This window comes from Platalea leucorodia (assembly GCF_965183815.1).
Source record: "Platalea leucorodia genome assembly, chromosome: 6".
Taxonomy (NCBI): domain Eukaryota; kingdom Metazoa; phylum Chordata; class Aves; order Pelecaniformes; family Threskiornithidae; genus Platalea; species Platalea leucorodia.
In genome coordinates, this window is record NC_138828.1 from 52097005 (window position 1) to 52116584 (window position 19580).

Genomic DNA, 19580 nt, shown 5'->3' on the forward strand with positions numbered 1-19580 from the left:
AATTAGAAATAAAATAATGCATGGTACTAGTCATGAAGTTTTCAAGTAGAAAGCATATAAAGATAAGAAAAAAATCAGAACACTATAGATGAAAACTGAAAGAGACTAGATATTCATGAAGTAGATACTGCGTATGCTAGGTCCAGATGTAGAATGGCTCTGGTACTTATTTTCCCAGTGTTTGTTGTTGAAGTGAAAATGTAAATTTTAATAGTTTATTTTAACACTTGTGTAATTAAAATTGTTAGTCAAACATATATATATATGGACTGTATAGATATTTGTATGTGTAAGAGTGTGTGTATATATATAAGGACTATATATATATGTACATACATACATATATATTGTTTTGTAATTGTAGTTTCGTAAAACTGTGTATACAGTGTGGGTGACTAGAAATATGAAAAAACATTCAGGGGAAACTTAGATGACAATTTCAAGCTAATTTTCTTTAGAAACCATTTTTTATTTGAAAAACTTCAGTCTCCAATCTCCAGAGATATGGTAGGAAACAAATGAGAAAGAGAAAAGTGGTGTATTAATCCAGCAAGCCACCTAGTCCTCTAGATAAGTATGTATAGAATCACCAAAAAAAAGATATTTCCTTCCTATTGTCAATATAAATCAGATTTTTAAAGTTGATTGAACAGAATTGTTTCTATCTGTTCCATCTTTCCATTTCTACATACAGTGCTCTTGTCTTGAAAAAGCAAGATTGAATGGAAGGATGGGAATAACTCTCCTAAATCAACACTAATTTAAGACAACTGCAGCAAGGATTTTTTTGGTACATCTTGAAATGAAATAGTTTGGCTGTTAAAGGTAGTGTAACAACATATAAGATCTGTCAAATTGCACTGCATTCTGAAATCTCTCAATCACGGCATTAAAAAAAAAGGATGTTCTTGAAATTTTAGTACCGAGTATCCTGATTTCTTTTTGAGTTTCAACAAGAACTTAAAAATTCTGTGTGTGTATGTATATACACTTAATAATAATCTCTCTCTCTCTATAAAAATTATATACATTGGTGCATTAACAAAATTAACATTTTAATGCATATTTTTAGCATTTTAATTACTTTTAAAATAATTTAAAAAAACCCAAAAAAAGTTTACACTAGTTGGTGATGACAATTAAAAATTCCATATAAGTAAAGGAAGAGAGGAAAAAAGAACATCCCTTCAAAAGGTTTCAGTTCAATTGCATGATGAAGCTGCCAGCTCATATATAGGAATTTTGCTTTTTAGATTTGTGTATTAATTTCTGCAGGGTTTCATGATTTACATAGTCTGCTTGAATACAGTATAGCTGTTACTGAGTATGGCGAAGGTCATATTCTCGGTGTAACTGAGTTTGTGGATTTATCTGGTACCTTGTTTCATGACCAAACTGGTAGTTTTAGTCAAAGAACTTCAGTCTTTAGCTATTTTTCATCATCAATTAATTTGCTCTGTGCAGCTATGGAGAAAAACGTCACGATGATAAACACTAACAGAAAAGCTTTACAGCTGTGTGGTATCGTCAAGAGAGTTCTATCATTTTGGGGAATTGCATAACTGGTAGAAGTATACCATCATGAGTACGGGGTACAGAAGTAGAAATGGCAAGAGGCGTAACTTCTCTTGGGTAGCGTGAGAAATGGGAATCCCTGAAGAGAAGAGAAGAATGTGGGCAAACCCTTGTACTAGATGATTGGAAGGGACTTTCTTAGTCAGAGATTCAAATCACCTCGTAAGCATGACTTTATTTTTATAGCCTAATCAGCTCCTAGTGTTATAACCAGCCAGTTTCCAATCTCCAGACTGGAAGTTAAGTAATCCTCTTACTTTACAGCAAAAGCACCAGAAAATGGGCTGCCATGGAGTAACTTCATGCTGAGTAGCCTTCCCTGCACTGTTAATCAAAGTGATTGGCACCTGGATTTGAGCCCCCAGGTTAATCCAGCTCACTAAGCCACTATGTTATCAATCTTTCTCCACACTCCTGTATATTTATTGTATTTTTAATAGGAGTGCACTACTTTAAACATCTGTTACAACCTCTAGAATTGAAAGATAAAGAACAGTGTGGTTATTCCTGCGTTAGCAATGTTAGATATTCCTTAAAAATTTGTGTCCAAATAGCAGAGCTGACTTCAGGCATAAGTATAGTCCCCTAGGGTGTCACATTGATGAGAGTGGTGAAATCATGGCTTAAAGTGGGTGGAAAAGAAGAATCCTCCAGGTTTCATGGCAGCAGCCCCTGCTTTGTGCACAGCTTGTGCGGGTTTACTTAGTGACACAACAGCTTTTCCAGACACTAGTCTTAGGGTGATGAGGCAGGCAAACTCTTTTCTGTCAGGAGGAAAGCCATGGCTCTGCTGCTGACACCCACTTCCATTTGGTGTCTGCTTCTGCTCTTGGACCCCTTCTGCTAAGAGGGGCAATCCAGGCAGTGAACTGCACAAGTGCTGGGAAAGGGGTTATAGTGATGGGGAAAGTGTTTTGAAGCTGACTAGTCTTCATTGTTTTCCCAGACCCTCAATAGAAACCGTTGGTAGGGAGGGATATGTTTTTTCAATACTTGGAAGGGGCATCAATGCAATAGATTCCAGAGCCCAATGAGGTGTGCTGTCAGGAAGGCTCTGTGGCCATGCTGTCCCAAGAACACCAGTATTTGTTCTCTGTTTTTCCAGCTCTGGCACAAAATGTATTCCCTGTTAGGATGTCTAGTCACATCTATATATTGTTGACAAAACAACCTGAGGTCACTTTTCAAGTATTTTCTTTGAAGTTTGCAAGGCTGATTTTTCCATTCTTTTTTAGGTGGATTAGTGAATTCCCTCACAAACTGTCTCTTCAGTTTTGGCATGCCCAAACATAAAGTCTGGCAAGCTCTTTAGGAAAATAAAGTTCTTAGTTCCTTTAATGGTGTCTTATCTGACATGCAGCCTATCCATAGCAAGTAATTTGCTTTGTTAATTTTGCATTTTTTATTTTTGGAGGTTAACTTTTAACTGTAAACTCATATAGCTATTTCTAGTGACATTTCCTCATCGAAACAATTTTCTGTGTTCATTAAATGGTCTTGGTTTTATTTATAAGAAAAGAAAATGTTTTAATATATATTGCTTTCTACTCAGGTATTGATAAATTTGGGTTTTTTCATCTTTGTTAGACTTTACTCTTTAAAAAGAGTATGAAGTAGTATAAATTTAATTAAGTAAATACATTATCCTAGCTTCCTTGGTGAATTAGGATTATTCATCTAAGAATGGGTAATATTGCCTTTTTGCATTATGAAATTTTTTTTCAATAGTGTCAGGCATAACTGAATCCCATGGAAATAGGTGCGAATGGTCTTTGGTGAATTAACTGTCATTTCAACTGCATGCATTAGCAGTTCCAAAATGCCTGTTTTTCTGCAGGAACAGTAAGCATTATTCTATGTAAATTAATCAAAGAAAGGAAAACATACTAAAATACAATTCAGACACCAAAGATATAAAGCTTCAGTGGGGAATGTTGCACTGCTCACAGATAAAAAGTATTGAGACGATGATTTCACTTAAAGTTACAGGTAACTTAGCTCCTCTAGAATAAGTCATTTATTCTAGAACTGAAGCTTTACTTCTTCAGTTGAACTCTGAAGGCTTCTATTGTATGATCATTTCAAGAATACTAACTTCTTTAATATGCTGAAGACATTTGGAGAACATAGTTACCTAGCTCTCCTCTCCAAGGTCAACTTATGCTGAATTTCCATAGGTGGATATTTCTTTCATCTATTTGGAACAAAAATATAAGTTTATAAGGAAAAAGTATTCTCCTTAGTACTCTGAAATAAGCATCATCATAGTTTATTTTTTTTTTATTTTTCCAAAATAGCAGTGAAAGCACTTATATTCAGGGGGGAAAAAAAGTCTTGTGCTGCAATTGTTGAAACGAATGACCAGCTTTCCAAGACTGACAAATCTTGTATTTCTCCTTTACTTTGAATTAAAGACATTTTTTGATATCATTGTGGACTGTGATGAAGTGAAATGAACACTGTTCAACATGCCTTGAAAATGAAAAACTTGCAATCTACAAAAATACTATCTATCATGTATTTTACTTATTAGACCTTTGAGCTACCCATTTTTCTTCAAAATGTGACCTTCCTTTTACCCCAGCTCTCTGCAACTGTTTGGATAATCAATGGCAAGTTTACAATAACCAGCACGAAGCTTTACACACTGTGAAGAAGAAAACATTTTGATAAGCAAATGAACTTCAATGTCAGCCTTCCAAGCAGTTGTTACAGACAAATGATTTGAAAGATTATTGAAAATATACTGTCTTTTTAAAAAGATATTTTGCTCCCCATGTAAGGCACAGGAAACTGAATCAGCTGCAGTACTGAATTGACTTTGCTGCCACTGCAACGTGTGACCCTGTAGTAAAATAAAATCCGTGTCCAACTGTCCAATGTGTCTAGACCTTGCTGAACTTTTCAGCCAAAACAATTATATTTCTCCTTTTCTATTTTATTCTTTATTTTCCAGTATAAAACTTTGTGACCTTTTCTGTCAGAGCAATTCATTGAAAATGGCAGTATGAAAAGTGCTTAGCCAATACAGAACCTTCAAACCAAAACTATAATAAATCTTGTCCTTTTCTTCTTGTTTCCTAAGTCAAATCTCGGCATTATTGTTTTTAGCCTAGTGAAACAAAAATTTAGTCAGTGATCAAGAGCTGGGCAACTAAAGAACTGTCAGGATAGCATAAATTCATATTGTTGCTCTGTTAGCTTAATGATTTTGGATTCTGTTTGAATGCTGTATGGCAATTCACAAGCTATCATTGTCAGTTACAATTATGCCACTTCTGATTCCTTCTAGTGGCAGAGGATATATCAGGTGGAAGCAGCTGCAAAGAGTAAAGTCAGTAAGACACTGGATGTATTTTAAAGCAGAAATCTTTCACTGTATTAATTTCAAAAGCTGTAGGGGCTGCTGAGGTGGGTTTCATAAGAAACAGCAAATGCACAGCTAAAATCACTTCGATCAAGTGTCATAATCTATCAAACATACAGACACAAATCTGGTAAGACTGGATGCAGCAACGGATGCAGACGCAATATGGACAAGTTTCTTCTGTGTCTTTCCACATTCAGTTTACTTACTGGAAAAGATCATGGGACACATTTGAGAAAGAGGGCTGGGTTTCTCGTGCAGTCTGTCTAGCCATTTGGTAAATTTATGGGATATCAGTACCACAAATTTATATTGCAAGGGCCCATTTCTTCCAAGACAGTTTTGTTTAATGAAGATCAGCTGTTACCTCTGATAACACTAAGTTAAATTCCCAGGCTCGTTCTTCTTCTCTCATGTTTTTCCTTGAAGCTTGAGTTTCACTACCAATCTTCTCTAACCCCTCCAATTGTTTAAATAATATGAATTCCCCTGTGCCTTGGCAGTCGGGGATTTTTTCAAGTAATATTCTCACCTCAGGAGAATGTGACAGAAAAGAAAAGAATACAGACTTGGCCAAGAAATATATTACTCACAGAGACCTCCTTCATGAAAGTGTGCAGTGTTCTGAAAAGCCCTCTGTGAGTCTAAGTCTTTCCACCCAAAATCCTCAGGAAAGCACTCTCAAGCATTTCCCTAGATTTTTGTTTTATATGTGCCTCTTTTCACAGAAAAAAAATCAGTTCATTTGTGAAGGTAAAAGATTGAGAGTTTTGTTAGTTCATTATCTTATGATTTATAACATTGAAGAGAACCCCCTTGATTGTTGTCAAAGAGGTTCTCATATTGTTCATATTTACATTTAGATTATAATTTTGTCACTGTCTGATTTGCATACAGGAGGCCAGGAACAATCAGCAATCAGTCTAAAAAAACATGCTGTGCAAAAGTTTGATGGCAGCCTTGTTTTTCTACACCTTATTTCCTTCTTAGTAAGAACATGAACATTACAAACAAACAAATGAAAAGTTAAGCTGAAATCAAAATGTTTGCAGGGCAAATTTGACAGGAGCTTTTCATCTGAACTGAAGAATGGTGAAATTCCAATGTAAGAAAGGATTATCAGTTGTACCAAATAACATATTATTTAAAACCCAGATGAATTTCTAAGTAATTCCTTGTTTTGTTAGTACAATTTATGTGTCTTCATCAAGTGGGAAACAGCTAGTTAGTTGCTATTGGATAGGAATTCTTTAAATAATTAAAAAGCTATTTTCTTTAACAGAAACAATTATTTTGTTGATGAACTATCAGGTGACGTTTAGAAAACTGCAAATAATTAAAATTAATTAATAATCTAAAAATGTAGTTTGCATGGTCTTGAGGTAGAAATGCAACGTGAATATTCTGGGTATTATATTTAAGTTTTAGCAGATCAGACTGGATGTAACCATAGAAATGCTTTCCCTGGGAATGTGTTTTTCATAAGTCTATGCTTTTGACTTATGCTTAACTTTATGGTGATGATTTTCTATCTACACAATTAAAACTGTATTTTTTTACCAGAGTTTACAAACATTTTCAAAAAGGCACTTCCCAATGGTCATCTCATAGTGACTGACTAAATATTCATGGTGACTATATTACAATAAATAGCTAGAAGCAACCATATGAACAGTGTATGAATTTTAGCTTCATTTTACTTGCCTCTAGAAAATGTATCAATGGGTGGTTTGCATATTGTTTTTCCATTTAGTAATGAAAATATTTTAGGAAGATAATTGGAAAGGCTAAACAATTGGTGAATTATAAGAGAGTCTAAGTAAATTAACATGTAACTTCTTTTTTCCTTGGCTATTTAAGACATTTTGAATATTTTTCATGTTCTACAGATTATATTGAGAGTTGGGTCAAGTGTCACCTGATTTTAAATTGAATCACTTTCCCTAAATTAATTTGAAGTTAACATCAAGAGCAATGCCAATTGCTTCCAGATGAGGTTCTATTTCAAAACTGGATTCTAAGGAATATGGGTTCTGGAAAATGGTCCTGCTTCTGATGTCTGCTTCTACTGCAATAGCAATATTGCTTTTAGTTTTAGTGAGGATCATGAGCAAAATCTTCAAGCTAGAAATTTGAGAGTTACGGTATAGTGCCTATTTCCAGAACTGTAATTCATAAGCTAGAGGTCTCTAGGAGACAGGTACACTCCATCAACAGATCTGGGTATGAGGTTTACAACACCTCAGGCTAGACAGGCAACAGAAATCTCTGAAGAGAGGTACTCAGGAAATTTTCCCTCTCTTTTGGACTTGAGCACCTAAACCTAGGTCTGAATGAGGTGCTTTGTGAAACTGGTATGCATAACCCCTAACTACTTTTGAAGCAGATGAGAAAGCAAAAAAATCATATTCGTCTAATCCTTACAGGCCTGGGGCTTATAAACATTTGATGTTGATAGTTTCACATATGTTCAAGAAAGTTAAACAAAGCTTATATCCGCTGGAGACATAGCTCTTCAGGCCCGTTAAACTCTAGATGGAGAAAAAGAGAGACCATTGGAACAGAGTCCTTTGCCTGGGGCCTGGAGCAATGAACTTGCAAGTTTCATTAGTGAAAACATAGATGGTTTCCAAAACTCCAGAGTACTGGAGCTCTTTATTCAGCTCATTTTCTTATTCTGAACAGCAGAAGGAAAAATTAAGTATGTAACAAGCAAAAAGTCCCAAACTATCAACAGCAAATTCAATGGAAAATTTAAATTGCTAGTTGTCAAAGATTTTGATGCCTAAAATAGGAAGTTGTTCATATTTATTTTTATGACATTGCAGAAAAGCTGCAGTAACTTAAATTCATGTTTTCTTGTTTAATTAGCTGCACTAATTTTATTCCTTGCCTATTTTTGGCTTGCCACACATATAGGAATATTTTCCATGGGTTTTATTTATAACTTTTGGACACAAAGTAGATGTAACCAAGATGCAGAGAAATTAGGAGAAAAACACAAAAAATAAGACTTTAGGCCAATGAGGATTATGCTATATCTCAAAGCAAAGGGATAAATTCATGTTGTCTCTTTCTGTACTGATCATTGTATCCAGACCAATAGCCACTTGGAACTAGCCTTTCTTATCTAAAATCCATATTTTCCTTTTACTGTCTGAAAAGTAACTCTTAGACTGCTGAGAATTGGTCTGGGAAAGTGACCTTGAGACCTGAACGTTCAGAGGAGAGTTGTGACATCTAATAAGAAGAGAAGAGGCATTATCAGACAATCTGGTTCATATTTTTGCTTTCATAAACTATATGATATTTATACCTTGTGATTATTAATACATATAGGATACATACGGATTTAGAAATATTAAACACAATTTTAATAATATAGATGCAGAATCAGTAGCATATTCTATGATTAATATAGTAATATATGTACATATATGCAATGTATATTCTGTTTTATCATGTCATCACAAGAACAAATGACTAATATGTCAATTATGTTATTATTGCATTTAAGCATATGTATTTGTGCCTTTCTTAATGCAAACAAAATCTGTGTGAAACATCTGGAGTTTTCTGTTATTAAAGGCTATATCATGTTATACTCCTTTTTTGTGTGGATATTTTTTTCCAGCTGAAACATTGACATTTGTACCTTCCCAAAATCACCAGGACAGGTGATAATCACTGCTCTGAAATAGCTCAGAGAAGCTGTTTGGAAGGTTCCCAAGAAGACAGACATCATGTGGTGGCCAAATGAGCATTTTGACATCAGTTTTTGGCTCACTTTGGAAACAGCTAAGAAGAAGCCAAAGACTTGTGCTCTTTCCAGTATAAGCTGAAGGATGATGCAAAGCAAATGTAGACCTTCCTTTGAAAATCAATTCTGATCTTTTAAAGGAAAACACGTTTTTCTACACAGCTTAATATAGCAGTTTATTGGTGAATATTTTTGTTCTGTAAAATCTGTTTTTGAAAGATTGGTACATATAGTACATAATATAAAACACTTAATATTAAGGACCAGTAAGAGACTTTAGGGAGACAAACTTGAAAGACATCCAGTATGAACTGAAGTTTGTTTTTGCATTATCAAGTCCTAAGACTGACAGTTCTTTATTGAAAGTGTTGCTGCTTCCTTTAGTGCAGTATTGCTTGACTTACAAATGTCATACCATTCAAGGTACACTCCACTGCAATGTAGTAACATGCATTACACTATTAAAATAAAACACTACCCCTTGAAAAGTTGCCAAATTAAAACAAAAAGGGTGGAAAAAGAGGTGGATTAAAGATTGAAGGACAGAGTTCAAAGCACAAATGTTTATATTTTCAAATGTCTGGTTTTAATGATTTTAGGAATAACTAAGAAGATAAAAGTTTTAATAATGATGCTATTTTAAGAAAATGAAGATATTAAAGAAAAATTATGAAGCTGAGGAAAAAGAGACCGTATTTTTTTCTTGTTCCCATATGCCTTCTTGGATACATAAGCCGCGTGATAGTGTTTCAGTTCCCTTTTTGGCTGAATGCACTTTTAAAAGTTGTTGCTGCAAATATTCAAAAAGGCTATTTTGAATGTGCCTCCTATGGTGGTCCAAGCATGTCACATTGCAATTAATCTTTAGTGAGGACTAATTTTAGAACTTTTTTATCACCTGAATATTCCTTGGAATTAAATTTATATGGAAAAAATAGCAAGTAGAAAGTTATACACATGTTCAAAAAAAAAAAAAAAAAGTCATGGAAAATGTTTTGTGATATTCACCCATGTCTAATGAAGAAAAATACAGCACATAAATTCTACATGATGAAAGGAAATCTAAAAAGAAGAGTATTACCTTTATTTCTGAAATTCATATTTTATCTTCTGAACTATCAGTTCCTTTGGGAAATCATGTAATTTTAAAATTTATATAGGATTTTTTGAAAGTATGTTGGAGAAAATAAAAAGAGGAAATTCATTATTTATAAAATGACAAGCCTAAAAAAAAATTAATGGAATTTTAAAGAAAAACAGGTTTTATAGAATTCTTCCCCATGGAGCTTTGCTTTTGTATTTACATAGATGATGATACTCAGAGCAAGAACATGGACAGATTGCACCTTCATCCTGATACTTTGCCTTGCAACAGTTACATACCCAAACAGAATTCCTTGGACACTAACATCTGGTTTTCAAGATGAACATTGATTATTTATAGACTTAAGCTCTGAAATCAAACTAAACCATAGGCTTTCACAAAATGTCTTTCTAATATGGCTGAAGTTTTGCATGTATGAATGCACCAAAAGTGTTTATAGTAAAGAGCCATAGGCAAGATTAAAGACGTGTGTCCCATAAATTGGGGATTTAAAAGTTAACCGTAACACCCTTCCCCTTCCTATTACCTGTTATGGTGAAGACGTTTTCATATTGTTGGTTATCTTTCAATGTTTTTTACAAAGAAATTTGTTTAGAGCTGGTTGGATCCTATAAAATGGCTTTCATAAAATTTTTTTTACATTGAAAGTCAAATCCATCAAATATTTTGCATCTCCTATTTGTTATCACTGTTTTCTCCTGGTCTGTGTGGTGAAATTTATTTGCTTTTCGCAGCACTTGAGTCAGAAATTTTGCTGGGTAAGAGCTGAACAGAAAGAAGAGACAAGATGTTACAAAAGCCAGTAGAAATTGCAGCAGCTAAAGATCAAATTGATCTGAGTAAGATAAGAAAATACAGACCTTTCTGAGTTTAAACAATGATCTTCCATCTTCATCTTCCACCTTCATCTTCCACAAGGGGTTCAAACTCTTACCTTTGACTTAGAGTTGAATGAGGTATGGTGCAATTCAGAACTCCAGACTCTGAGGTCAAGATACTTACTTAACCTTGAGCTCACTGAGAGGATAATCAGGTACTTCTGATGAGGCTGGCAAGGCTGACACCTGGCCTGTGCCAAGCAGATGAAAGCTAGGGAGAACTTTATTTCAGAAAGAGTTATAAAACAACACGAGAAAAAGTGGCTCTGCAAGTGAGATGTTAAAATACTATTGTGACGGAAAATGTATTCAGACAAGAATGAGGAGCAAATTAAATAGTCAGTGGCTTGTGAAGAGGTCATTGCCAGGAAAAATAAAAAACCAAACAAACCACAAAACAAAACAAAGAGAGATGTATTTATTCTTGGGGAGGAAAAGGTGACAGACTTTCCCAGTATGTGAGGTAGGCAATTAATCTTAGGTTTCTGTTAGGCACCACCATTGCTGGCAGGCTGTGAAGTACAAAGAGAGAAGGTCAGAACTCCTCTTGAGAAGGAGTTCTGCCTAGGTTTAATCACACTGATAGCTGCAGAGCCCCACATGGTTGCAGGAGCAGAGCAGGTGGAGAAAAGGGGAAAAGGGGCAAATTAGTAATTGCAAAAAATGTTTGCTATGAATTTGGCCCTTTCCCCCTGTTTTATGAACTGTTTTCTTTTTTATTTATGTGGTTTTTTTATTTTGACTGCTTACTGGGCAGTGCATAAAGAAAAGGTCAGAATTCCTCTTAAGAAAATTTCTGTGCAACATAAGTAGGAAACTTTTTTCTCAGCAGTCACAAGATTCAACCTTTAAAAAATGCAGAATGACAAGGATCAGGGAATAAACAACAATATCTGCAGAAACAGAGTTGTGTTTATCACCAGCTAGTATTTATACCCAGTTAAGAGAACTGATAGTTCTTGGGTCTAGCGTCTCCTTTTTTGATCTGTGCTTAGTGGTAAAAAAAAAGGCCACACTTCTCTTTATTGCTATTTCCCCATTTGGTAAGGTTATTCCTCACAGAGCAGAACAGGTGAATAGTTCTGATTTGTGTTGGTACAAAGGCAGGCCAATTACCTTAAACCAACAGTCTGCACTAGTATGACTGACTTTGCATGGAAGGTGATCAAGAAAAACGCTTTTTCTACTGCACCACCTGAACTCTGTGGGGCGGAGCCTCTAGAAGTGGCTAGTGATGAGTTTCTAGGGGAGTAACATTTTCAGCCACTACAGCTAGATCTGAAGGAGGGTCTCTCACCACATGCCTAGCTGAAGGAAGTTTAACCCTCAGAGAAAATCTGGCCCCAATTATTTCTTTATAATGAAAGTATTTTTTAACTCTTTAAAATCCTGATGAATAATAAAATAAGTAAAAAAAGGTTAGTTCTTCATTCTTCTTTGTGACCCCTTTTACACAGTACTCAGACAAGAACTAAATTACCACCAGTGACATGGTTCCATATGTCCAACAAATACGAAATTACTAAATGCATTCATAGTACAGCAAAATTGCTCAGCACTGCAGGTCTGAAGAACTTGCTGCTTATGTTGTGTTTGGAGAACATTTGTCATATAGTAGAAGAAAATCAGAAGTTTTTCTTCAACATTGTTGTTCAATGTCTCATTAAACTTATAGTTTTCTGCTAAATTGAGTAATCAGTTTGAATACTGGAAGCCTATTCATCACATTAGAAGTTACATTATGTTTGGGGGAAACAAACTGTATTCCATTTAGAAGTAAGCTTTCTAATCCAAGAAATAAATCAATTTAAGGTTTTTAGCATCTGAGAAGGTAAAATTTTCTAAGCATACTGAACTGCAGTAATCATCTCAGATATCAGGCTACAAAAATAAACATTAAATTCACTTCTGTTTTGAAAAATTAAATAAAATTCTTTGTCATTATCAAAACCTGCAAATTTATTCATGGGAAAGGAAGTGCCCATTTAAATACAAAATACTCACTCATTTCTTATTTAGAACATATTTTCCTTAGTAGAAAAGCTTCCAAAATATGGTGGGGTCAGGTGAATAGCATGTGATTTAAAGGGGTATTGCCTGGTTTTATAAATATATGTGCTTAAATGTTTTAAAAAATTATAGGAAAAGCCATTTAAGTGCTACCTATTCTTCTTCATTAAATATATATTTTTGAAAATATTTATCCCCAATGGTACATTTTCATTCTGTTCGAATTAGTATACAAATCTTTAACAGGATTACAGATTCAGTCAATAGTTAATTCAGTCCTAGATATGTGCTGAATGGATTGATACAACTCTATTAGTATCTTTGAATTTTTTTTTTAAGAAAAGAGCCAGAGAGGGTTGTGTGATGGCAGATAAGGAAGAGAATATAATTACTTGCTGCAAAGACATTGTCAGTGTTTTATAAGAGTAGTTTTTAATGACCAGAGACAGTTTTAATGGATACAGAGCACACACGTGAAAACATAGTACTTCATGTAAGTTAAGATAATAAACTTAGTATCAGAAACTAGAAATAAGCTAAACATTATAAAGAATAGGAAAAGAACCCTTTTACATGAGCAAAAAAGTATTGCAGTTAATCAAATTCTGACTACTGTGGAAAAATGTTGTAATCCAAGGAAAATGGATCTTTACACACGGACCAGTCTCGCACAAACACATTCCGCTGATAATAATAAATTTGTACAGAATACATTGTAAAACCAGAAATTTGTTGTAGTGAAGTGAATAACAAACTGTGTATTTACAAATATTAGCTTAGTTTTGAAATAAAATGTTCTTCTCCATGTCTGTGTCCCTTTCATGATTGCTTTCTGCCAACATTCCAGTAATAGATTTTCTTCCATGAGAATAATCACAAAAAATGAGTCAGCTTTTACATAGCCTCCTTCACGGGAAAATCTGAAAACTCTTCATAACTCTTTTGGGAGCCAGAACAGTATTTTATTCCTATTTTACAGTAGCAAAAATGGAAACTGGGGAGTCAAATGACTTACGTAGTGTTACTTAACAAGTTTGTGGTTACTTCTGTAATAGAAGCCGGAGGTTACAAATAATTGTTTGTTTTTCAGTTCCAGAAAAAAAAAGTGCGAACTTCCTTTCCTTCCTCATACCAAATGAGCAAGATTTGCACAGACATATAATTTAAAAAAATGCCAAAAAGCAAAAAAACCCCACCTTTTCACTGAAAAAGAAATAAAATATATGCTGAATGAAAAAGTTCCATCTAATATTTTGGGGCATTTGCAAAATAAACAAGATCTGTAGTCTTCCTCCCATTATCTAAAAATTAAGGCTCTCACAAAATATGTTTACATTCATTTCCAATCCAAACATTGCTTGAAGGGATTTCAAATATCCTTACTTCACCTAGGAAGATGATACCTTAACCCCTGTACTAGCACGTTCTGGATGAGGACCTTTTGTCATCCTCCTGTGACACTGCTTCATTTGACATAGATAACTAAGAATTCACTGGAGAGGTACATGACCTTCATTGTCCAGATTAACGTAGAAAATTAATTCAATTCTTATTATTCTTGGAAGGGGTGGGGGAAATACAAAGAACCTCTATTTCAGTACAGATCAAAAGCAAATTTGGAAACTTCAATTGTTATTTTTCAAATTACAATCTCAATGCCCAGGCAGCTCTTGGAACAGATATGTTACTACCTTATTAAAGCAAATTGGACCTTAGCCCAAGTTTGGGATATTCTCTAGACCATTACTGCTTGGAAGTAAGGTTGGATACTGGAGCTGTATCATGTCAATCAAATTCTGCTCAGTGGTGTGCTCAGCAAATTATCTGTGAACAGTTCTCAGTCAGCTGGGAGGGACGTTTTCCTTTGCTTGGTGCATAGGAGTGCTCACAAGGGAGATTTCAATCCCAGGCATGCTCCCTGTGCACATACTGTGGCTTTTAGCCTTGTCCTTGACTAGGATCTATTCTTTTATGTATGTTAGAGAAAGACAAGCATGCAAATGAAGTTGCAGAAGGTAACAAGTTGGACTTTTCTGTACGGACCTCCATTAGCAGTTGCAGCATGCGTGCTCCTCTGAAATGGTGCCATCCTGTATTGCCAGTTACTAATTTTATGGCTTGTTTATGAAACCTAGTCATGAATTAAAATTTTCTGTTGGGCCTGGAGCTCAAAATCCCCCTCTCTTTGTGTTGATCCATTTACTCAATATGAAGATGTCCAATGTACTAAAAGTAACAATCAACAAACACTAATATAGTATGGTTAACCGTTTAATTAATGTAAGCAACTTTTAGTATTTTCAATGGTAAGTAGAACTGTAGTATGAACAGTAATAACCCATGAAAAATATGAAGAACTTGGGAATAAGGGAAAATAAGCATGAGGTAAAATATGCAATCGTAGGAGTTTTTATTATTCATCCTAGCAGTAGTCTTAAGAAAGAGAATTCTCCTTTAATACAAATGATATTAAATTAGTTGATCTCCTTTTTCTCTTCAGTTCAATGGTTCCGGTATTTGCATACAAAACAATTGGCCTAATTATGCTGTAGTACTGGAGAACAATGGGTTTAAAGAGGAACATAGAAATGAGAACTATGGAAGAGAAAATACATTTTCTGAAATCTTTAGAATCCCTATTCTATATTTAATTTTTATTAAAAAGGAACTGTAGAACAGTTGCTAGGAAAAGAAAACAGGGATTTAGGCAAAATCTGTTTTACTCTGAACTCCAGTAATTTACCCACCATATTGGTGGAGTCAGACTGTTATTTAGCAGCAAAACATGATTTGCTTATGTTAATTTTCTTATGTATTAGGCTTTTTGTTTGTAGTCTTTCACAGAAGTCTAGATGCTGTGAGTCACATAAGTTCCGTGGTTGTAAATAATATAATGAAAAGTCACGTTACTCTGAAACACATCTAAAGAGTTATGTAGATAATTTCCTGTCTATCCCGAGGCTTCTGTGTGTTGCTTGAAAACGTAGACATATTCAGCTCTCTCAAAAATTAGCTGAAGACTAGAATTATAAAAGAAGGCTGTACCTGAATAACAGGAGGGAATTCACGATGTTTTGTGCACTTGCAAAGGGCATTTATTCTTCTTTATCATGATGCAAAAATGGAAAACCCTGAATAGTCTGTAAAAAAGTGTGCTTTCAAACTCCTAACTTGAATGTATTACAGTAACTTGTGAAAAGACATTGTGCTTTGAATGATTAAAAACTTGGAGCCAATTACAGCTCAGAATGTAAACTGAGAGTTTATTTTTCCTTAAGAAAAAGAAGCCCCCAAACCCTGGGGGTTGGGCGGGAAGGGAGAGCTCAAGGTCCTGACATGTACCTAAGAGGATGTTGGAAAATTCACTTACCGCAAGATACTATGCCTCCTTAGCTCTGTCAGTGAAGGTGCAGTTGGGTATGGCCTTGGCAAACTCCGCTGTTATCTCTTGACTGCAGGTCTGTAGTATCAGCGCACAAAGGAGGTAAGATATAAAACAGGCTCTGAACATGCTTTTTCCTGCGGGAAACCCTGCAGCTATAGGCCATGCAATAAAACAGGCTGTGAGAAAAACTAGCTGATGGCAACAATCAGAAAGATATTTAGAAAGGCGTAATAAACATGGAAAGAAAATAAGGGTGCAACAACAGGACTGATCTTACAAAGTACATGTCTGGTTTGCATGTCAATAACTACTAAATCATTGATTCATTCTGGGTTTTACGGTGTAGATGATATGTGTTATTAACACCTCTGTTCCATATTATTTCTCTTGCACACCATGCTTCATTTCTTGGGCCAACCTCACTCCTTGACTGAGATATGTCATCTGTTGTAAGTTTCCTTTCCAGCTTGCAAACCATGATGCTGGTTTGTAAGACTGACATTTTCTTACACTGTCTCATGTTTGGGAAATACATAATGATGGATGTAATTTAATATAGATCTAATCACAGACAAGATCATACAACTTAACTGGGTGTGCTCAAGACTGTGGAGAATGATCACATCAGCTGACTAAAAAAAAAAACAGTAAAACTTTTCTGAAAGAAAAAATATAAAAAACTGGGAAAAAAAGCTCAGAACAAATAAACTTTAGAAAAGGAGAAACTCCTTTTGTCCTAAACAAAATGAAAAGTTATGGAAGGTGATTTTTTTCATTTCAGTTCAGTGTATTTAATTTTGAATAATGTTTAATACTCTCAAAACTTTGGCTAATATACTCTGTCATATTTGATTATAACTTAAAAGATATTTATTTAAAAAAATTAATATTTATGAATATTTCTCACTTTTACAGTCACACATTTGTGAGCACTGCTTGCGATGTCTTCTGAGCCATTTGTATTAATAAAATTTCTCTAGATGAGATCACCAAGTGAGTTGGTTGGCAGATTGGGGCATAGGACTCTCATTTTTAGTTTCACTATTAGAGATACATTTCTTCTCCTCTCCCATCTGTCTAAATGACTCTTTAAGGTTTTAGGATATGGATCACTTTTCTTTTCTCCTTGACAGCTCAGCCCTACAGAATCTCACTCTCTACTGTTCCCAGTTCTGCCAAAATGAATGTATAGCTGGCAATATATAGAGAGTTTCATTACTTCAAACCGACTTTCTAAATGCCAGTCCATCATTTGTATGTGCAATATTTTCAATTTGATAAAGGCCCACTAGTTTTTTCCTGCTTTTAGTACCTCAGGCTTCAAGAAGTCAGATGTTATGGTAAGCGTTAGACATGAAAATATCTCCCTGAAGAATATGACCTGAATATCTAACCTAAGTTATGTGCTAAGGTCCTTTAAAATTAGGTTTCCTCCATCAGTGCAGAGTGATTATCAGTATCCTTATGCAAGGACCTGTATGATGTCATCAGCAAACAGGAACAAGAAGAAAGTTTAGGATTCCTTCCCTACACACCATATAGCATAAATGGAATAAGCAAGGCCTGTGACTTATTCTGTGATCCCAGTGTGAGAACAGGTGACTTTCTGACACATCGGATTTAAAACCTGTTGGTGCTATTGCCTTTTTAGAAGTTGCTGTAACAGTTGGACTGCAATATACACAATTTTCAGGGGATCATTTCATCATCCAGTTAATCTCTATTCCTTTCTCTTTTGTTCAGAAAACAGGATGCCATCAGTTTGGGACATGGTATTTCTTTTTCTATATTTATTGCCAAAAATCATACAAACCAATCCTTTATTACATTCATTTCCAAGCATAGGTACTCCTAGAGGTTTTTGCTACAATTCTTCATACCTATTCATTAATAGGTCAGCTTTTTTTTTTTTTTTTTTTTTTTTTTTTTTTGGTCTAGGGACAGCAGTTTAACACAGCTGACCAATTCATTTCAGAACATTACATCAAATTCAAGGAAGCTGTTACTATTCATTAGTCGTAGTGTTTTATAAAACTAATACAAAGATACCTTTATTATCCCTATAAAGAAGCAAAGAAGTACACATTTTGATAGGATACTTACATGTTTCTTGATCCTCAAAGTTAAATTAATCATTACAATAAATGCTTAATGCCTTAAAATTAGTCATACATAAGGAAAGTCATATAATTCAAGAGAACCTCAACAGTTTGCAAGACTGGTTATAAATACACAAAATATACAAACTCACAGAACAGAGAGAGAAATAATATCAACAGAAATGAAATTTCATGTTTAAAATTAACCCAGAATTATTCCTGAAATGAAGTGTTACTCAAAGAGAGGAAGCATTTCAGACTCCATCCTTTAGTGTTTGTGAAAGGAGTGACATTAATAACCCTGTCTTCAAGAGCTGTCTGTCTTCATTCACATAGGCCTGTACTGACACCTCAAAGTATGCAATTAGGAATTGAGTTGGAAGCAAGCAGACTTTTTCTCCTCTGAGGGTTGCTAGAGCATCTGGACAGACATGCAAGACAAGTTAGCTGTTACACAAGAGAAAGTTCAAAGTAACTTATACCTCCCATGGGGGAGGAAAGAACAGTGATGCTCTGAGTCATTCTCTGCTCCTCAGGTGGCACAGCTATGTGCAACTCCTCATGACAGGCAGATCACAAATTTACAGTTTAGCTCATACAAATGCATCATTGCAAAATCCTTCAGGCTGTCTTGTGTGGTCTTCTTCTAAGGGTATCAAACTCTGCAAAAATGGTTCATCTTGCCATGATAAATCTGTCTTTGGCTTCCCCACTGAGACTGACAAAATTATTATCAGCTGTGATTTCAGTGGTTATTATATGGCCATTTCTTAACAAGGAATCAATCAATGCTATCAGCTCCCTTTACACAAGACTCGTAGACAGAAGAGAGTATATTTCATAACCTACAGGATGTATTTCTTTTAAAATAAATATATTTATTTAAATCAATAGAACTATTTAAATCAATATATTTAAAAGTGAGTTTGGTTGTTAACCTCCTTCTGTATTCTTTAAAATCATGCCTGGACCTGGTATGAGATTAAATTGTTTTGAACATAAATCCTTCACTTGTCAGAATTTTGCTGAGTAAGTTTAAGGTTTTTTCATTTTTTCTTGCGAAGAAATTTCTGCTATGAAAAGAGTTTCTTTTTGTTGCATTTGCTTGAAATCTGTCCTACTGAAAGAACCATGTACTGGTGAAGACATAGTCTGGCACCAGAAAAAAAAAAATAAAAAAGTTTATTTGAGGCAAAGCTTTCTAGGAATTTAGATCAACCTCCAACTCCTTTGTCTTAACAGTTCTGTAATTGCCTCTGGTTATGAAGGATGCACGTTAATGTTACAATCATCTGGCACAAAAAGCTGAGTAAAACAACAGGAGAAAAAATATAAGGTATACAGAAAAGCATAAAGAACATTTTATTAGGCACCTAGATTTTAATAATAATACAATAGGAG